Here is a 15,004-nt window from a genome sequence, read left to right as displayed (position 1 = left end):
CAGGCATTCAGTTATAGATGAGACAAAAACAAGATAGAAATTAAACAATATATAAATAATAAAGTGTATGAACACTCTAGTGTTCTTTTCAGTAATACACCGATGGTGTGAAGTATAGACATTGGATTGCAGTTTATACAAAGAGGAATAGCACCAGATAGTTGCAGTGGAGATGTCTGTAAAGAAACCAGCGCTGAAACGATTATTCAGGTAAGAATTTACTTACTCACTCAACAGACGTCAGTTTCTTTGCAAAAAATGTTGTCTAGTTCCAGCTTCTAGAGAGTGAGTATTTTGTTGCTTCTCTTCTTCTCATGCGTCGTTTGGATTTAAGAGTGTTGGTTATAGCAAATTAAACTGAGACATCACTGCACGCTTTCACAATATGAGATTGTGAAAAATTGTGATTTTTCCACTGCTCTCTGGCGAAAAATATTTTAAGCAAATAATACTATAATAATTAATAATTGATAACAATTATGATAACTGATATCAACAATCTATATATTAGACAGTCCAGTGCAAAACAAATAGTAGAAAGTGTATAATAAGGACTTTTCTTCTGCACTGCTATTAGTACATAATGACCAGAATTGTTGAATATGCCTTGAATTGAATTATTACATTTTTAATAAATTATTAGATAATGTATTTGCCTCCAACTGGTTATAATAAAGCAGAAGAAATAGTTACTCTATAATAACTAGAAAACTTCTAAAAAGTGTCATAATAATAATAAGAAATATCAACGACATCAAATTGAAAACTGATAACTCCTCCAGTATTCACCTCTCTTCACACTGGTCATTTTCCTATTTACCAAGAGATTTTAACAGACTCAGCAAAAAAAAAAAAAGCTGCTCTGAGGCACTTTGACAGGTTTAAAAAACACGCACACACTTAGACACTTTGGGTGAATTAAAGCGATTCTGTAGATAGCTCTGAAAGCTTATCCTGTGCACCTCAGCACATTCTGAAGCCCTTTTTTTTCTTATGTGATCATTTTAGGTAATTGAATAAATTCCCAGCGCTCTGTGTGGAATTAGAAGGAGCGAGACTTTGGTCAGAGAAGAGCTTTTAAGAAACCGGGGGAACATACATCAGAGGCCCAGCAGTCGATGCTAATGTAATGAACGTTTACATTTACCTGCCTCTCACCTTTCCTGTTGGTGTGTATCCACAATCTAAACTGTGCTCGTCAAAGCACCCCTCCAGTTTGTTTTCATAAATATACTGTATCTCTTCTCTTGGCTCCTCGACCCTGCCTAGAAAATGAAATATTTGGTGTTTTAGTGGTGTGTGTGTGTGTGTGTGTGTGTGCGTGCGTGCGTGCGTGTGTGCGTGTGAAGGGGGGCAGAGGGGCCAGCTATGATGCCAGAACTAGCACTTCTGGTCGGAAAAAAGGGGTCTGAGTTTTCGTCAGACATGCAGCTCAGACAGACAGGGCGAACGAAAAGGCTTTTTGAAAGCGCCATCCAAGAGCAACAGAAAACACTCCCTCTTGACCGTGTGGTCAAAAATGGGTGTAGAGGGAGAGGCGGCATCTGGCGTCTCGCCCGGATGGGAAGGGGGGGGGGGGGGGGGGGGGAAGCTCGCTGTGCGCCTCCTCTGCTGCCAGCTGCAGGCCGTGGGTGCACGGTGGGAGAAGATACGGATGAACATGCAGGGAAACAGGTAGAGCTGAGAGGGGAAGACAGGCAGACAGATAAAGTGAGCATCAGTGAGAGAGACAGGCGGATGGAGAGACGGAATCAGGTATAAAAGTGCCAGTGAGGAGGATACTGAGAAGCATGGAGGCATATCATGAACAAGGTCAGAAAGACACCGCGTGGAAGAACAGGAAATGATACAGGATATATCCTCTCTTTCTCTCTCTGCCTCTCTCTCTCCGAGGCCTGTGCTGTAAGTGACAGCGCTGTAGAGGGAAGTTGACATTGCTGAAGTATGAATTTCACTCGTTTGTGTTTAGCGGAAAACACGGAATCGAGGCTGTCTGTCTGGATCAGGGCCCGGGCCCTTGACCCCTGAATGTCCCCTCCGGAGCAAACGGCACAGTTTTATTGGCCAGTCAGATTCAATTTATTAAACACTATGCAACTCTATTTTCAGCTCTCAAGTTTGTCTTTCCAAATGTGGTTGTGATATGCATTTGGACATGGATATGAACGATATTTGATCTGCTTTAGGTGCATGTCGTTTTCCTCACAGGGTTTTTTCGATGATAGCCTGTAACACAGATGAGATACACCTCCATTTTAACAGGTGGAAGAGTCCACACATTCGTCACCCACGTAGAAGTACAGATAAAAAGAGAGACGTACTGATTCAACTTCTTTAATAAGTACAAGTAAGAAAGTACAGGCTCAAATCAAAACGGTTCTTTCTGAAGGACATTTCTACTGGCCATTCCCGTGCAAAGCTAACTGAACCTCACGTCATAATAATATGATGTGAATACTAACAAACTTAAATGCAGAACCAGCAGAATTTTTCTGAGGTGCTCATAAATGCACCGGAAAGATAGTTGATTGTTAAGTCTCATTCCCAGGATGTCAAATACTGACATTTTTGTGTTGGTAAAGCTTCCTGAGCAACAAACAACAAGATAATAAGAACATACAGGCAGAGGGCTGCAGGGTCTCTGCAGACAGGGGACACGAACACGCCTTTTCTTTTCATTTGAGTCTCCGTCTTTGTCTGTTTCAGTCTTGCTACATCGAATTGAAATCAGTCTACTGGTGCTGTGAAGGCGCCATGCAATGATGCAAAATAAAAATAATCGATAATTCCACTTAAAGTGAAACTCTCGCCAAAATGCAACCTAGGCTTTTTTTGTAAATGTATATGAGGCAAACCTTCATGTAAAAGCATAATTACGACGAAAGAAGCACTTTTAAGATTTACCATATTTTTGTTTTCGTGCTTTGGGGCACCAAAATCGCTATTTTACACTAAGACACTAAGAGGGCTCGACACAACATGAAACTTTGCTCGTAGTGTCACCAGCACTGAACACGAGCATTGAGTTTACTAAAAAGAGAGTTTGTAACAACTCACGTGCCAGTGAGAAGTGTTGATTTCCGAACGCAATGTAACATGGAGGACAGTTAAGGTGGACCACTCCTAAAACTTAGTTCCATATAAATGCACAGATAATTCATTGTTTAGTCGTTAGCAAAAAACAATACTGACCTTTGAAAAATCAGCCTCATATAAGAAACAATATTAAAATCAAAAGCGAGAAAAGTCGCGTGAGATATAACGTGGATAGTTGTTGCCGGAAGACAGTTGCCTTCCACCTTAACTCCATGTTAAGTTGCATACGGAGATTGATACTTCTCGGCTGCCATGACGCCGGCTTCTTTGTAGCAAACTCTGTGTACATAAACAATGTTCTCAATGCTCGTGTTCATGTGTAGAGACCCTGGTGATACTACGAGCAAAGTTTCATGTTGTGTCAAGCCTTCTTAATGTTTTAAAAATAGCGATTTTGATGCTATCGCTAAAGTGCCCCAAGAACTCCCATTGAAAATGAGATTGACCCGAAAACAAAAATACGGTGAATCTTAAAAGTGCCTCTTTCGTCGTAATTATGCTTTTACAGAAAGGTTTGACTTATATACATTCACAAAAAAATCCTAAGTTGCATTTTGGCAAGAGTTTTACTTTAAATGCTTTAAATCAAAAGCCTGTAAGCAGAAAAAGGACAGATATTTGTGTCACCATTTAGGGAGTTAAAGTAAAAAGTTGTCAAGTCAAGTACAGAAACCTAAAAAAAACTCCTTAAGTAGAGTAATGAAGAACTTTGTTACCTCCTATCTCCGCATTTTTAATCACCAGACTAAAACCAACATTTCGTAAGAGGGGACAAAACTGACTTTCATCATAAGCACGTGTTCCTTGGAAAAGTAACAGAGGATGTTTGTCTTGAACAAACATATCAAACATGACACATCCTTTAACGGTGCAAGGTACAGACTGACAAGTGATGTCAAGGTGGAATAGGAAATTTTGTACTTATGTAGCTTGTCAGGGGTGAGGCTAGACCTCAATCTGAAACACAAACAATATCCATGTAGTCTGCAGAGTTTACATATCTGTGTACACATGTACTGTATATATACAAACTGAGACACACACATGCTCACACAAGAGTCGGTAATAGGATACGCTCAGCGTTGGTGTGGTGGGGTAAAGTGAGACCTTCCTGTAATCAAAAGAAACAGCGTGCTACAATAAAGGCTGTTTTGAAACAGTCTGTGGCCTGAGGGATGGATCCCTGTGTTGGAATGAGGAAGAGAAAATGGACACTGAGCTGCGTTCACAGAATAGAATCGAGTACAACAGGGCAGCGCAGAAGTGGCTGGCTGTGCAATCGTAACAACATTGTGTTGTGTTGAGGTGAGATCTCTTTTCTATCCTTCCTTTGTCCTCTCCTCCTTTCTCCTATCTTCCTTTGTCTTCCCTCCTGACGATGCAGGTAGCTGCGAGTCTCTTGGGCGACATCCATCAGTCGAATGGATGGGGGCGATGCAACAGCGACGCTACGGCAAAAAAAGGAGGGCAGGGGCGTATTAGCTTTCCAAAAAATCCACAGAAACACAAGTCTGGAATCAATCTGCCATCACACAAACACACATTTTAATCTTTAACCCTGGTGAGACCAGCCCCTGCTATTTTTCATCCCCGCGCATTTATGCGCTGTAATGTTGTATCAGGTCTGGGATATGGTTCTCCGCTACATCTCTGACTTCACCTGCTGCTGAAGCTCTTTACCAGAGCGCTGGGAGTTAACTGCCGCCATAAATAGTCAACGAAGTGTGTGCAGCGATCTGCAGGGGCAGCGCAGGGCAAAGATATATCTGACAGGAAGAGAGCAAATCTCCTCTCCATGCTACCTGCTGTAAAAAGTCACGTTTCAGCGCTTAAACCTTCACATCAGAGGCAAGTCTTTTTTTTTTTAAATAAATAAATAAATATAGAGAAAGTATGTGAGGTGTCTAAGGCACACTTAAGTTGATTTGCTAGCTACTGTCTCAAAAATTGATTGCACATGGACAGAGCATTTACAACAGAACATAAATCAAGTCGATTCAGACTGGAAGAGTATCAGAACTCATTTTTAATTTGTGACGTTGGATTTTTCCCCCCTTTTTTTTCTATTTTTGAGGCCGTTTGACCAGCGGACACATTCATCTAACAGGAATGAATTATGTTTTTTGTATGCAGGATGTACTAAGCAGTATACTAAGGACAGTCTGAGATGCAGAAGTGGAGATATAAAAAATATAAAGTTTTTGTCTCATACTCATTTCCAATAATATCTGGTCCTGCTTAATAATAATCAAGCAGATTTATCAAGCTTGCTTTGTTTCTTTGTTCCCAAGCCAACAGCACGTGTCGTATTTCATATTTCGTAAAATCAAAATACCACGTAAAAATGTGGCTGTTGTCAAGATCTGACCATTGGACGAGCGAAATATGTCAAATTTGCTCTGGGGGTAGAGAATGTGCAATGGTGTAATTAAAACTAAACTAAAATTAGTTTATGAGATTTTTCCATGGCACATCAAAAGAAGAACGCATGTAGTGTTCAAAATGGAAGAGTTCATCTTCTACTCTGCATGAATACACAAAAAACATACAAATATACTACATACAAAGAACTTTTAATGGAAATCTGGCAAATTGGGTCATTCTTTCCAAAGTGAAGTTTTGCTGACAAACAGCTTTCATATAACCACGCTAACATTGTTAAACAGTCGCATTTTGGGAAGGTTAAGGCTCTGAATTTTCATGGTAAGGTTGAGGAAAAGATCATACTTTGCGTTAAAATGACTACATTCAGTCTAATGTCAATGATGCTTCTCAGGTAACTCAAGTAACTCACGCCACCTTCTGTGATTAGTGTCAATCCACATTTACTTATTTACAAAACACTACATGAGGGAGTGTCCAGTGTATGACCCATCCAATCAACCAGACCACCCCCAATATCGGATATATCTTGCCCTCGACACCTAATGACCAGATTGCGATTCAGAGTTTGGTGAATTTCTAACTAGTGTTTATTTCTGTATCAAGACATAAACTTTCAAGAGAGAATCGTGGTGCATCTCAGAAACAATTTTTTTCCCCTGCCGTGCCAAAGTAAACTGTGCACCCCAGTCAAAGATGCCTCTGTAGAACCCCTCAAAGAGGAATTATCCTTTAATGCTGAAATATGATGAACCAGTCCAAACCAGATTTATCCTTCAACCAACCAGGTTTGGACTCCAGGGCTGTAAGACTCCAATAATTGAACAGACAGTGTATTGTTCCTCTGTGGCTCTTTGCTGCCTCACCTCTGCCTCTGCCTGCTTAATTAAAGGTTAATTGCGTAAAATAAGTACGCACCTCCTGCAAATGGTACACATTTCTCTTTCCATCCACTCAGAGCTGGGCGGGTAGGATATCTGGAATTTATCAACTTGTTCAGGAAATGAGAGCCAAGCTCTACCTAACGCAATGTGTGAGCAGGTACAAAACCAACATATGGGGGTGTGCGCGGTGTGTGTTCGCACATGAGCATATGCACGCACACGCACACACACCGAAGAATTCAGCGTTCCCTCCGTCATTTTTAATCAAGAATATGATCCCTCATCCCATCTGGGTTTTCTGACTTGGTGGCCCGCAGCATGCACAAAACAACATATCTGTCTATGAACACACACACACACGCGCGTGCGTACACGCGTACACGCGTACACGCGTACACACACGCGCGCGTGCGTACACGCGTACACACACACGTACACACACACACACACACACACACACACACACACACACACACACACACACACACACACACACACACACACACACACACACACACACACACACACATATGCAAACTTGGATAGATAATCTGTAGGGCTAGTGAAGCTGAGACCACCAACTGTATGCTGGGAGTTTGGCCTCAGTCATCACAAAGAGCAGATGGTACTACTCGTGTATTCGACAGGGGTAGCCACCGTAGCAGCCACACACACTCACACACACACACACACACACACACACACACACACAGACACACACACACACACACACATCTAAATCTTGGTTAAATAGCACAAAAGCAATACACTTGGCATGTAGTGGGAGAGAATGAAATAGTCTTTGTATATATTTTTGTATGATATTGTAAAGCCTCATATTTAACTCAGTTGTGTGTGTGTGTGTGTGCGTGCTTGCGTGTGTGAGTCTTTGTTCTCCTTTAGGTTGATTTAGTCAGCTAAATCCTTGTTCCACTGTCAGAGGGCTCCTTATCACATCATGATCCCCTCCACTCACTCACCGAATTGGCGTGTGAGTGTGCGCATGCATGTGTGTGTTGCTGTACGAGGACAGAGGTCAATAAGATAACATTTGGTAGACCACCTGCCAGCAAGCTCAGTTTGCTAAATACAAAGTCTCATCTAACCCATCTAACTGTGTGTGTGTGTGTGTTGGGGGGTTTACCGTCTACCTGAACACTGAGGTGCAAAAGTATTTGATTACTGATAATGTTATAGGACAAGAACCATGTGAAGAAGAAGCACGAAAAACATTCAAGCTGTGAGTTTTTTTTTTCCAGCACAAGCAGATCAGACGGACGACAACAATGACATTCTTCGCACACACAAGTCCTCTAACCCCAGTTAAGATTATATTACACCGCCATAAACCCTAACTCTCGCTCCAACTTCAACTAGAAACCAATTTTCGAGAGACCGATCCATATAAACCTTCTCCATTTTAACTGGTTTGTGTTCTTTGCTGTCCTTATGACAGGAACACACAGCCACACGTCACCTCTGCTTATCATTAGTCCAGCGCCGGAGGGAAAGTGTCACTATTGGAGTGGACATTAACAAGTTCTGCTACCAGCTCGCTGCCTCGTAACCTGGAGGAGAGGGGTGTCTACATCATTAGCTTTAACTAGTACACAGATAGCAAATCACAGGGTGGTTCACACGCAGAAAGAGACAAAAACACGGGTACAGATGGAGGGAGAGGATTCAAAACAATGGTTCTTATTAGCTCTGTTCTTGTGTCCATTGGTAGCACTCAGCCATAGGAACCCCCCCAAAAAACTTTAAGAAGAATGAGTGTTTAAGTTCTTATCCACAGGAGATTAAAGATGGACTGAACACATTTTTACCGTGTGTGTTCGCTTTGCCGTGCGTATGTGCGTGCACGGGCCTCAGAGGAATTTTAATTGTCTGAGACAAAGGAGGATTTAATTTTTTCCCTGTACATCTATCTTTCACTCCTTCACTCTCTTCGCCTCCTTTTTTTTCACCGTCCTTTCTTCCATGAAACAATAAAATCGTCTGGCCTCTAAGTTATGGAGCGCTTTTGAAGTGGCTGGAGGAGCCAGTAAATTTAGTGGGCACCTTTGGGAGCCGGTTCAGTGGTGCAGTGACTGTACCTATATTTCATGTGTGAGTGTGCACGCGCCTGTGCGAGTATGTGTGTGCGCGCACGTGTCCTGGCCGTGCCTCTGTTTTTTGTGTGTGACACAAATGGGCTTAGATTTGGTGTGTGCACGTGCATGTGTGTGTGTGTGTGTGTGCGTGTGTGTAAATGTTCATGTGTCCCTCTATTTCATAGTCATGCTGATTTGTGGCCGTCTACATCGGGTTTCCCAGGACGCCGTAAATCTGGCTAGACAAACTGCATTAGAGATAGATATGCAGGCACATGTAAGTTCATTCACACAGAATGAACTTGCATGAGGTCCGTGTATCATAAGGTTGTAGGTACCGGGCCTTCTTTGACCATCTGTGGGGTTTTTTTCGCTATCGTATCTGGGATCACTGAGGCTGGCTGGCCTGATGCTCGGACATTGTTCTGCAAATTGAATATGTAGCAAAGGCACTTGATAAAATAAATGTCTTTCTTTTGTTTTAGTCTAGCAAATCAGTGATTTCAACCATTAAATACTCAACTTCTGCCCTTTTTTCACAAGAAAAAAAAGTCCAATACCAGTACATAACAAAAAGCTAAATTTACCATTTTACATCAATTTGTAGAGCAAGGATATTATGAGAGCGATTAAACAGGTGTTAAATGCACCATAATTAAATTCCGCAGCTCAGGGTGTCATTCAAAAACTCCTGGTTTTGTGGCAAATAAAGATGGCTGGAGATTTTTTCTACTTCAAAAAAATGCAGTCGTTTAACACTCACAAATTTTAAAAAGCAGCCTCGAACTGCGGTTATTGAGATGGTGATGTTGCCTAGCTTAACTTTGCTGATTGGCTATGTGATGTGACCTCAGACAGAATTGTTAAAGAGGTCGTGTTTTTGAATTTTACTCGTTATGTTTAGTCACGTTCACCGACTTCCTTCCTCACTCTCAAGTGACTCATCTGGTGTTTGATGTTTCCCCGGAAGTTCAAGCAACAAAAAGCGACAAAATAAAATGCACCTTTACCTTGAATACTCCTAGGATTTCTGTGGGTTTAAACATGGTTGAACCTTTTTGAATAATGTAAATGTGTAACTTGACAAAATATATTACAAAGGTCAAGTCTTTTTCATACATTTTAATGTGGATATCTTTACTTGTAAGTCTCAGAACTTGCTTTGTAGTTTGCAACATAAAAAGCACAACCTGTCGATTTTTAGTCACTGCTATTTTTTTGAGGTCACCTTGGTCTGACTGGGCCCCCATCCCGGTTTAGACTGGTGACCTGATCCTTTCTACACCCCCCCACTACCTCACATGGTCATACAGAAGTTATGGCACCACCAAAACCTTCTGCCTCTCTTTCAAGACAGTAATACTGGAGCTCCATATAGCTCTGAACACCACTACCCACAACATTGCTTTTAGTTTGGCGGCATCTCACTCCTACTGTACAGTAGCTACTGTTATTACTGTTAACGGTGACAAGCACTTGATTAACCGTTAAGTGACCAAGGTGTCAGATGAAGGTCTGTGAAGGCCCATCAACAACAACATGAAAGTTAAGCAACCCAACTCCCTTCTGCGACAGAGGATCCCAGGTCAGTTCTAGGATCATGTTTCTAACAATAATGGGTTGGGAATGGTGATCTCCAAAAGAGGTTCGCGTTAATCCAGAATCATGCAGCCCTATATGAAAAAAGATGTATTGTATCCTTTCAGCCAAGAAGTTATTGTATTTGAAAGAATTGTCCAAGCTACAGCCCCACACGGTCGCCAACACTGTGTGTGGTGCACTACTTCACTCTCCCTCAACAGGAACTTAGCGAGGAAAGAATGATTGTTGTACTCAACTGATCATTTGACCTTCTGCATTCTTGTAACAGCTCATCCAAACTGCCACCCAAACTCAATTATGTTTGTTTACCAGATCCACATGAGTCACCTACTGCACTGCACAACTCAAAACCAAGCTCCACTCCTCCATAACGAGTGTGCTACCCATCGCCTCCTCGTTCATTTGTCTTCCCACAAAATCCATGATATTGTAATATATCATCATATATGTATATGTTGAAATTATAAGCAGGCAACCCAGTCATCAGAATGAATAATTGGCATTTCATATTTCTGCAAAGTTTGGATACATTAAATCTGTACGATTTCTACATATCATGTCATATCACATTCAGATTACATTTGTATATGAGCTGATTTTCATGTCTGGATGAGTAGGGAATGATGGTGGAAGGCTAAGCAAGACGGCTGCCAAGCAAGAGACTGCTGTTTGACACAGTGTTCCAACAGTTGTGAGGATTAAACCAATAGGTATTATTAATGAGAGCTCAGGACATTTTTCAAGTGTGTTAGTGGCAACAAAAAGGGTTAGGTTTGATGAGACGTCAAGAAAATTTGCAGTTCAAAACCTTTTATTTTTTGAGAACATCAAGACATTTTCCCTTGGCGAAAACATGATTTTATGCTCACCCTAACCAAGTACTTTTTACGCCTCAACTTAACCAGACCATAGACACAATGTTGTCATAACATAAAACAGGGCATAAAGTACACATATTCTGGCAACTGGGTTGAATATTCCTTATTTTAAGCAATGATGGGACTGAAGTTAGAAGGAAAAGCTGTAGACACAAACATATGATTCAGCAGGAGGAAATGAATAGTTATTTTTATAAACATTCTCTCTTTGTCTCTTTCTGCTCCTGTCTGTCTGTTTCTTCCCCTCCTCCCTACATCTCTCTCCCTCTCTCTCTCTCTCTTTCTCTCTCTCTCTCTTTATTTCTCCCTCGCTCTCTCAGTTTTCCTAGACACCTGTGCAGGTCTAGTGTTTCAGCCGAGTCCCTGAAAAATAAATGTGGAGCTCCAATCTCTTAATCCACTCGGCTCCGTGCAGCCACGTCACATGACACCGCCACGGCCGTCCTGATGCCCTGACAACATCGGAGGGAGAGATTGTTTTGTCTGTCTGTGTGAGTGTGTGTGTGTGTGTGTGGAGAGAGAGAGCCAAAGAAAGAGAAAGCAAAAAGAAAGTGCACAAGTGTTTGCATGTCAGCCAGTTTACATGCGTCTGTTGTAAACGGACTGAGCTCTCAGTGCCTGTATACTGCATGTCTTTTTGAAGGGGAAGTGAAATTGGGAAAGGGGAGGCAGACTAATCTTTTTTCATTCAAATCAAGGTCCTTGGTCCACAAAGTGTGTGTGTGTGTGGGTGTGTGTGTGTGTGTGTGTGTGTGTGTGTGTGTTTTGGGATGATACCCTATCCACAGCAATCAGTCTGACCTCCACTCTGGAGTGAACTGCTCTCAATGATTAATGGATCTGCCTCCGTGCTCGGTCGCCAAGGCAACCCGAAACCTGATAGCCCTCAGGAATTCGCTAGCTCGCCCTCAAAGTTAGGCGTGTGTGTGTGTGTGTTGCTAAGCTGTGGGTGGGAGACAGAGTGAAGCTAAATGTGACTCTTTGGAAAGATGGAGTTGGTTGTGGTAAAGGTGGGAGAGGAGGAGGGAGGTCCGACTCATTCGATAAAACAGGGCAGAGAGAATTTTATCTTACACACTACATCTGCTGGTCCTGAGTTTAATAAGTATTAATTACGAAATGGGCCCTGAAAAAGCCTCCTGAAGTGATTTTAAATCAGCATTACTCGCAGGTCAGTGCTCTATATTTCATGTCAATTGATCATATGCTTTTCAGTGGTGACTATGTCCCTGTGTGTTGAAGCTTCTCTGAGACACTATGTCCATTCAAACCTGGTGATGAGTAAATCCATGTTAACAAGATGGCAGCTCTTGAGTTCAAGTGCTACAGCCAGCTTGTGGACTGTGGGATTGACAGACCAACTTAACACTACAATGTTATGTTCAAGAGGCCACTTAACACCTTATTGATCTGATCTATTTATTTTACTTATTACTCATTAGATGAAGACTATGAGTTAGTTGGGGCCAATGGACTAATGCTAATATAGATAATTTTCACTTGTTAACTCCTTGAGTCAGCAAACGGTCAGTTTCTGCATTGGACCTAAACGTGGGGAACGCAAATCAGCTCAGCTGTGGTTATAGTGAGGTGATTAATAGCCACAGATCTTGTTTGCTCTAAAGGTCTTCATGTATGAGATGTCTTTGAGCTTCTCATTGTCCTTAAGTTTGATTTTTAGTTGCACATTTTGCAGAGGATATGCCATAATGCCTACGACATGTGCACTGTGTGTCTGCATTACTGGTGGTAATGATACAGTGGATTGCCAGCCCCTCCATACACACCAAGCTTGACGTAAGTTGTTTCTTGGTTTTGGCGAGAGAACGTTAGCCAACTAGCTGGTTGTGGAGGGGCAACCTGACCTTCGGACATCCGACCTGTCCACTCTCTCTGGCCAAGAGACACTCCAGCAGGGAAGGGTGGCTCCAGAGGAGGAGTATAACCCAAGAGGAGCAGCAGTGTGTTAACTGGGGAAACTATTGGTCACTACTGTAGTGCTGCTGAGCATGGGAGGAGAAGCCGGAAATGCGATGCTACTCAGCAGACCAACGTGCAGTTACATTTCTGTGGAGGTGCACATCAGGCTACGCAGAGCCAATGCTGTAGGTACAGCGTTGCTTCAGCACACACAATAATCAACCCTGAGGATGTTAAACTGCCCATCTTCTCAGGAGCTGATTATCTTAGCTGCATTGGCTGTCACATTGTGTGTGTGTGTGGGTGTGTGTGTGCGTGTGTGTGTGTGTGTGTGTGTGTGCGTTTGTTTGTGTGGATATCATGTATCAGAGCCATTGTGATAAATGAAGGATGAATCTCTAGCAGGAAACCACAGGACAGCACACTCAAAGTCTCTGCACTGTCCCTACCATGGAAGGAAATACCATCCCTCCATGTGAATGTGTGTGTGTCTGTGAGAGAGAGAGAGAGAGAGAGAGAGAGAGAGAGAGAGAGAGAGAGAGAGAGAGAGAGAGAGAGAGAGAGAGACTAACAGAGAGAGAAAAGGTACTTGACATACAACATGCAGATCTTTTTGTAATTGTGTGGAAATACTGTAACTAGCACTCTTAGTTTCAGGTAATCGCAGGTGTTTATCTGACTTTTGTCTCTCTGTGTCTCTCTGTGTTGCGGCCTCTGAATAAAACTTTGTGACTTCCTCTTTGTTGGTCTTCATAAAACTTACTTCACTATCAAGAACTAATGAAACACAGAATATGTGCAATCAATTTCTCTACCGAATTAGCATTGTGACTCAGGGAGAGAATCAATTTACAATTCTGTAATTTACATAGTAATAATTCAGATGAAATAAGCTTCTGTTGTTTGTACACGACTCACATCTCTGTGGTTATTAAATCTGGGGAATTATAAAGTATGCATACTCTTTTCATAAAAATCAACAAACTAACCAAAGCCGTGTGACTTCAAAAACTATCAAGGGTCCGCACATGATCGGGATTAATGTATTTTTACAGACAGATACTGATCAGACAGTGGTGGTGTTCATGTTTAAATATGTGCATGTGAGAGTGTGCGTGTTTATGTGTTTGTATGTCACTGTCTGGGTCTATGTGTGTATGTGCTGAGTGACGGACGCAGTGGGGGTATCTGTGACACTGTGTCAGGCATGTAAACCCAGCCTGACCTGGTCTGCTATGGCCCTCCAGGTCCCTCAGCGCACAGACACACACACACACACACACACACACACACACACACACACACACACACACACACACACACACACACACACACAACACAATGCTCTAGCTTCCTGCGTTCTCACACTCGTTGAGACTATTTGACAGGCTGCTACTTGACCAATATGATGCTGCGGTTGTATTAATTGTTCTCTAAAGAGATTCTCTAAAGATTTTCTCACAGCAGTTCAATGCAAAAATGTGGCCATATGGAATTTCTTAAAATGTTTGCTATGACTTGGTGCAGGCCGTGACTGACTTCACTGTCAGAACTTGTATCAGATGATACATTGTCTGGCAGCCTAAAATGTATATGATTATTTATCTGCATTTAGGTCAAATAGATTCATATTTATCACAACCTGGCCACAGGTAAACAGCCAACCATTTCCTGACAGCACAATACCAACAAGCACAAAAAACATTCAACATTCAGCTCTTTAGAAATACACAAGGTTAGTCTACTAGCTTTAGCATGTGTCACTTGAAATCAGTTATTTTGGGGGGAACGTCTGAGCAGTAGCGTTAAATTACATATAGATCATATCAAGTCTGCATGTCTGTGGAACCTGAAAAAGGCCTGATAATGAGGTGTGAAATGAACCAGACATCTACCAGAGCTGTCAATGTATTATTTATACAAGCTTAAACCGCAAAATTCACACAAAGGACCACATATCCATGTTCTATTCATAAAATATGTATATGATAATAATAATAATATCTAATATACAAATGGTATACAAGCACTTTTTTTTATTTTGTTTGATAATAAAAGCTCTTTGATTTTACTTGTCTACTGGAAAACAACATTGTCAATGATGGTCCCATTATGTAAAAATAATAAAAAATAATAAACTTCTTTTCTA

General features: G+C 41.8%; 1 long non-coding RNA gene across 2 annotated transcripts in view; it reads left to right on the top strand.

Moving 5' to 3' along the window:
* The window catches only part of LOC115596117 (uncharacterized), a 33,077-nt gene extending 18,949 nt beyond the window's left edge, over positions 1-14,128 (top strand). For both annotated transcript variants that reach the window (XR_003986848.1, XR_003986849.1), the window contains one exon: positions 11,256-14,128. This is a non-coding gene — a long non-coding RNA (uncharacterized LOC115596117). The remainder of the gene's footprint in view (positions 1-11,255) is intronic.
* The last annotated feature ends 876 nt before the right edge of the window (positions 14,129-15,004 follow it).

This window comes from Sparus aurata, chromosome 15, assembly GCF_900880675.1.
Source record: "Sparus aurata chromosome 15, fSpaAur1.1, whole genome shotgun sequence".
NCBI classification, from domain to species: domain Eukaryota; kingdom Metazoa; phylum Chordata; class Actinopteri; order Spariformes; family Sparidae; genus Sparus; species Sparus aurata.
The sequence above is the reverse complement of the archived record's forward strand: the minus strand, read 5'-3'. Positions and strand labels throughout refer to the sequence as shown.